This window comes from Cynoglossus semilaevis, chromosome 19 (genome assembly GCF_000523025.1).
Source record: "Cynoglossus semilaevis isolate Cse_v1.0 chromosome 19, Cse_v1.0, whole genome shotgun sequence".
Lineage (NCBI taxonomy): Eukaryota > Metazoa > Chordata > Actinopteri > Pleuronectiformes > Cynoglossidae > Cynoglossus > Cynoglossus semilaevis.
In genome coordinates this window covers 14,602,978-14,609,571 of record NC_024325.1, presented here as the reverse complement: position 1 = coordinate 14,609,571, position 6,594 = coordinate 14,602,978, and the positions used below count along the sequence as shown (strand labels likewise).

General features: G+C 40.9%; 1 long non-coding RNA gene across 1 annotated transcript in view; it reads left to right on the top strand.

Annotated features, from left to right (window-relative positions):
* Positions 1-3,687, top strand: part of LOC112488636 (uncharacterized) — a 5,567-nt gene extending 1,880 nt beyond the window's left edge. The window contains exon 3 of the long non-coding RNA XR_003052939.1: positions 3,483-3,687. This is a non-coding gene — a long non-coding RNA (uncharacterized LOC112488636). The remainder of the gene's footprint in view (positions 1-3,482) is intronic.
* Positions 3,688-6,594: the final 2,907 nt, after the last annotated feature.

The following is a 6,594-nucleotide window of genomic DNA, read 5'->3' as shown; positions in this document are numbered from 1 at the left end:
TTGTTGAATTTTTATTTTGCTGCTGCAGTTCAGTCACATCCATAACAAACTCAGATTTGATCAAAGTCAATATATATATATATATATATCTGGTTCAGACTTGTGGTAAAAACTGAAAGAAAGCAGTTTGACCATTGCTGCGTCAACGGGCGTGTCACGTCCAGAGACCACTCCTCAGGTTGGACTCAGACTGACGGTAGAGCGGCTGCTGTTATCTTTGGCCAAATCTCTTCCCATGAGAGCCTCAACCGAGTGTGTTTTCCATTTAAGTTCCTCGTAGGTGTGTGTGAGATGTGATGCTCAGGTGTGAAGTGTTCTGCGGTTCCCAGTAGAGTGAAGTCTCCACACACTCTTCACATGTCCACGACCAGGGGTGAGAGGAGAGAGAGAGGGGGGGGGGGGGGGGGGGGGGGGGGGGGGAGGGGGGGGGTGAGGTGGGGGTCACCCATATATGACCTGGGAAAACCAGTGAGACTCTGTCTCTGTGTGTAGGACATTCAAAAAGTCCTCAGTGAGTGATAAGGTGTTAGCATTTTAGGATTAGGATTAGGAATGAATTTGTAATAATAAAGAAAAGCTAAGGAGCTAAGACAGAAGTTATCAACCCCAGGTCCGCGGACCAGTACTGGTCCGTATGTCATCTGTTACTGGTCACAATTCATTTAATTCAAAGAGAATCTGGGAATATTTCAAAAAAGTACATCATCCAGACTCCGACACTAACGAATATTTCAGAACAGTACATCATCCAGACTCCGACACTAACAGAAGGAAGGAAGGAAAAATGTTTTATTTTGAAAATGTATCGATCCTCCAACAATGGGCCGGTACCAGCTGTTACTGGTCCACAGTAACAGACCGCTCCCTGGTACAAAAAAGGTTGAGGACCACGGGCTGTGTATTACACGTGTGTGTTCGCGTGATATTGATAATGTAAAATGGAGACCATAACACGTGTGTGTTCACGTGATATTGATAATGTAAAATGGAGACGTATGAGCAGCGAGCTTCATACAAACCCAGTTAGTGAAAATCAATTGTCTGCTGCTCTGATCTAATACGAGGCTGAGTGACTGTTCAGGAGCCGCAGCTGAAGCAGAAAAAAGTTAATTTACTTAATGGGAACAGTTGCTCGTGGTTCACGTACGAAAGCATAACGATAATAAACGAGGCGGCTGATAATGAAGCAGTAAATCAGTCTTTAAACGTAGTATTAACAAAGTCATCTGCTAATTCGTTCACATGAGTGAGTGGACGCTGATGGAGGGAAACAGGAAATTAGAATTAGACCGTCACGCAACGTATGTTCCAAAAACAACTAAATGTTAATAAAAAAGATATAGAATAGGTAAATATAAGTAGAAGTAATCGGAAATGTAGCTAATAGTTGGCCATGGACGCAACAGCATTTAACAGAATTATGTTAAAGGATAGCTCACGCTAAATTTGAAACAGCTAAATATTTATATTTTATCCAAAAATTTAGCAAAAGTATTTATATTACTCAAAGAGATTATGAAAGATAATTCACGTTTTGCTGAATTAAACCTTTTTTAATAAAGCTACATGGTATGTTTTAGCAAAAGATAATTTAGACAAATGGAAATGAAAGATGCTAATCTGTTAGCTAAAACAAAAATAGCTGAAACACTGACCCCAAGACTTCTCCCAAAAGTTAGCCAAGCTAACTCAAAATTTAGCTCAAATCTGGGGAAGCAAAAAGCTAATAGGTAGCCTAAAAATATGCCAGTCGATGTTTTACGGTAAATAAAGCTGAGTCAGCTGAATGCAGCTAACGTTTACAGCTAATATGACACACCAATATATTAGTTCTTGTACAGTTTCTGGTCTTAAATGTGTGGCCCACGTGGCTCGCGTCCCGAGGCTGTGTGAGCTTCACTGAACTAAAACCCTACGGAGTCTTGGCAGCGTCTCTCACCCCTGCTACACCCTGTCTCCCCCTGCCTTCTGTTGTCTGTGTCTCCAGGACCATTTGTGCGTCTAAATATTGCAGTGTTGCCGTCTATTGAAGCAATAACAAGCAACCGAACTGCTGCTGGGTTCACACAAGGTCACGGCCGATCAAATCCACGCTCTTTTTTTTTTTTTTTTTACCAATTTTGTATATTATATTAAAAAGGCCCTAAAGTGAAACAGGCTAAACGTCAACTGAAGGAACATAAAATGTTCAAACTAACAAACAAAAATGAGCCAAAAGCATGAATGTAAGAAGCAGGTCAAAGCTAGTGTAAGCTAATGTTAGCAGTAGCAAAGACATATGTCAAAACGTTAGCTTAAGGTTAACCCGTAGTAGGTGATGTTTTGACAAAATATTAATATTAATATTATTAATAACAGTCAGACTTTTCCACCATATATTTTTCACTCGTCGACTAAGCGTCGTTAAAAACATTTTTTTCTGCACCTACAGCACATACATCATGAAGCTGTTGGACATGTTTGTGCACGTGTGTCGGTGTTTTGCCGCTCTCGGTGGGAGGTGTCACCGCTGAACTCCTTCATTCTCCTCCTCTTCTCCCACTCCTTAGGGAGCAGCCACCAGGTTGTCATCCGTCAGACAAACACTGTCCCGTCTGACGCTTTAATCCCACCTCCTTTTATATTTTCCCACACTCACAGTCCCAACCTCACCCCTTGTTTTCTCCCCCTTCCTTCTCTACCTACGCCTCACTTTTTTTTTCTTTTTTTTTGCTGAAGATGTCAACTTTCAGCTGAAGGGGCTGAAACCCAGTCGACGCAGCAGTTGTTTGTGAAAAAGGCAGGAATATTAAAGCTCGAACTGACATGTTTGGCGGCGAGACGCTGCTGTTATGTATTTTCATGTATTTATTACTGTCAACTTTGCTTTTTTTTGGTTTATAAATGAATAAATTGTATAGTGAAAGCAGGAAAATACATAATTCCTCCCTAATATTTCATATTATCTGCAGTTCAGTGTGAAATGCCTTTAGCTGACTTAGCTAACATAGCATGCTAGCATGCTTTAATGAAAAGTGAAGAAGTTCACCATAAAATAAATGTTTCTCAAACAATATAGCCAGAAACGAATTTACTGAGTAGCTCAGGATTGGTTAAAACCGTTTTCTAGAAATTTCTAAGAGTAAAAATATGTAAACAAGCCAAACAAGCCACTAATTAGTCAAAATATAAATACATTGTCATAGGAAGTTAGAAGTTTACAAAAACTGTGCAAAAAATCTTTGAAGAAATGGAGGCCAAAACAAAGCTAATAGTTAGCCAACAAAATATTACTTAGCAGTGCGATAACTAAAAATTCAAAATGTCTCCTGCAGCTACTTCACAGGAGTCATCCTGCTAATTTCCTCGACTTTCTATATTTTTTTATATTTAAGATGATTTTTCATGAACTAATTTTTGTTGTAAACATAAAATGTTTTGGGTTTTTTTTTCCAAATCTAATAAATCTGTTTTACTTCCCACATGAACCCTTCTGGGCTCAGGTTTCTACTCATGAACGACACAGACGTCACTGCTGCAGTGAAAACCCTCTGATGTTCCGTGATCAGACTGGTGTCTGTGTCTCCAACAACAAAAGCTCTGGATGGTGTGTGCACGTGTGCTATTGTAGCTCCTCAGAGGAGGCCAGGTTACCGGGGCATGTGGGTAATGAAACGAGCTGCGCAGTCTGCAGTGAGTTAGTTACAAGGTCGGGGGGGGGGGGGGGGGGGTGTGAGGTGAGGTGAGGGGGAGTGCTCTTCTTTTATGACAACGTGAACACGTGTCTTTCAGCAGCTTTTGTCCCTGAGAGTTTTGTTGATTATTGTACACAGTGTATGTATGAATATATGTATATATATATATATATTTTTTTTTTTTTCCCAGCCATCACTGCTGTCTGACTCTACCCCAGATAATCACCCATGAGCTCGGCCCTATAATTAACGCTGCTCTTTGTTTACGTTGCTGGGGATTATACATGATATGGTTCAGTCTCCATTATTGATCTGGAGGATTTAGCTCCGACCGCTGGAGCTGAAAACGGACCATTTGTAAGTATTTCACACGGCGGTTGTGTGTGATTTTTGGCAAAACAGACCTACGGAGAACACACAGAGAGGCTGCAGGGAAGGGAGGCGGGGGAGGGAGCACTCCCTACTCCACGAACCTTCAGGTTTCAGATGAAATCATACAAACACGCAGCTCAGGTATCGTTGAAGGTTTCTGTCCTAGAACGTACGTAGGAAACGGACGTTGCAACATCTGGCTGTGAAGGTGGAACTGGAAATGACTCTGATAAGGACCAACAGAGGTTCTCATTCTGGGCCAGAATGGTACCAGTTGTTGAATATCTATTAGTGTGATTTTTAAATTTTTTTTATCTGAATGAAAAGTCATGAAACTTATCCCAATTTGGACACAATTCTGGCTAAAGGATCAGGACATCATTGAAGTAAATCCAGGATAACTCCCAACAGGAAGTTGACTGTTTTTAATAAATGGCTTTTTTTAAATACATTTTTTAAAATACTTCTATATTTTTAAATACAATCTATAGTGATAAACTCTAGTTTGTCCATTTCTTATTAACGGTTCATGTTTTTTTTAAAGATAGATTTTTCGGTTTTTAGATGTTTTTCGTCAGAGAACAAATGTCATGTCCTGGGCCTATTGTATTGTCAGATACAGAGGAAATTGTTTTTTTTTTTTTTTTTTTGCAAATGTAGACATAAATTAAAGCGATTTTTTTTTTTTAACCATCATGTGGCGATAAATGTGGTCCAGAGTGTGGACCCTATTATTCCTCCGTGGTCCACTGGTCCACATGCAGACGTGAAATAATAACGGCTGTGGTTTTTGGATAAATCCAGGTTGATCATAACAGGCAGAAGTCGCACATCTCTGAGATGAACAAACCAGGCGACTTCAGCAACGGCAGCAGCGGCATCATGGGTAATGTAAGAGCCAACACAATGAATAGCAGCCAATACACAGTTGTTCCTGTGTTTTCTCTCCGCTGCAGGTAATGAGCAGGAAGCTCTCCCAGGTGAATATTCATTAGACTCGTAGCTCGAGGCTAATGTTGCACAGATGAGCGCAGTCTGACCTTGAAGACAGGAAGGAGACAAACATTTGAGGCTCTTTTACCAAATAATAACATTAACATAACTGAGTAGAACTAACGTGGACGTTTATTTATTCACCCTGATCTGAGCTGAGGTGAAAATATACAACTGTCAATATTTTCACAGTAAAGCAGCAGTCTGATTGGTTGTCCATATTTTGTGTACATGTTGGGGGGGGGGGGTGTACCATGTGGTTCTGGACAATAGGTTTAAAGAGAATTTTGATATAGTCGTTTGTAATAGGGCTTTGAATTGGCAAGAATCTGGCGATACGATGCGTATTGCGATACATCGGCAACGATACAATATATTGCAATATACTACAACACTATAGGTAAGACGATATGTTGAGTTTTTTTTTAAACAATTTAATTATAGGAAAACTGTCCACTATCTATATTTTAATCAACCTTTAGCTAACACTACATTTAAGGTCACTTTTAGCTTTATTTCCTTTTTTGTTTTATTTAGGTTTTTTTTATCTGACTTGCTGCACTAAATAAAGCTAATATGTTTGGTAGAAATGTAACCGACACGTTGGCCGTCTTTTCTTAAATTTAAGCTTTGTTTTTGCTAATTGTTACCTATATTATTCTGCTATATTGCTAGGCTAACCTTTAGCTATTTCTGGTCTATCTTTCATTATCCCAGCTCTTTGTACACTGCACCACTGTGCAGTAGTAGAAATGTTGTGTCACTTAGTGGCCACCGCTCATTGGTTTGACTCTGAATACATTGATTCAAATACACTGCAGGTATTTTGGTCCTGGACTGATATTGGCTACAGTTGACGGTTGCAGAAATTGCGGCGGCGCCTGTCGTGTCAAACCGCAGCCCGTCCATCAGGTCGTTACACCTGATGCGTGTCACTGTTTCTTTGTGTGGATGATGAAGGGATGCAGGCAAACACCTGATGCCCGAGTGTTCTCCAGTATGAGGCGCTGTCACTCATATCTGTCATCACTATTAATGAGAAGCCGGCTGGGTCTTTGTGTTATTGTGTCGCTCCAGGACGGTGTGTTGTTGTGTGTGTGTGTGTGTGTGTGTGTACACCAGCACACGTGCCGACACAGTGAGTGCTAATGGGTATTCTAATAGCAGCAGATGTGGATTAGCTCATGTGACTCTTAACCAGAGGAACCAGCCAACGTTAGCTCATGTCACTCTAGGTGAAGCGGTAACAGCCCAGTGTTGGGATGTGACAATTGTGGCTGCGCAACACATTCATTATTCATGACCTGCATTCGCACGAGTTGCTGTTGATGATTCTATCAAATCTGGCGACAGACGCGGCGGTTAGGGGCGGAGGAATTGAGCGAAAGTGAAAGTGATTTATTGCCATGGTGACACAGCACACGGCGAACTGTGTGAGCAGTGCACCTCGGTGACACCTGGTGGCTGCTGGATTCGAACCTATGACTTTTTGGACAGAAGTCCACTTCAGGAAAATGTCAGGAGTCGAGGAAATTCAAGAAAGTGTGATCCAGTT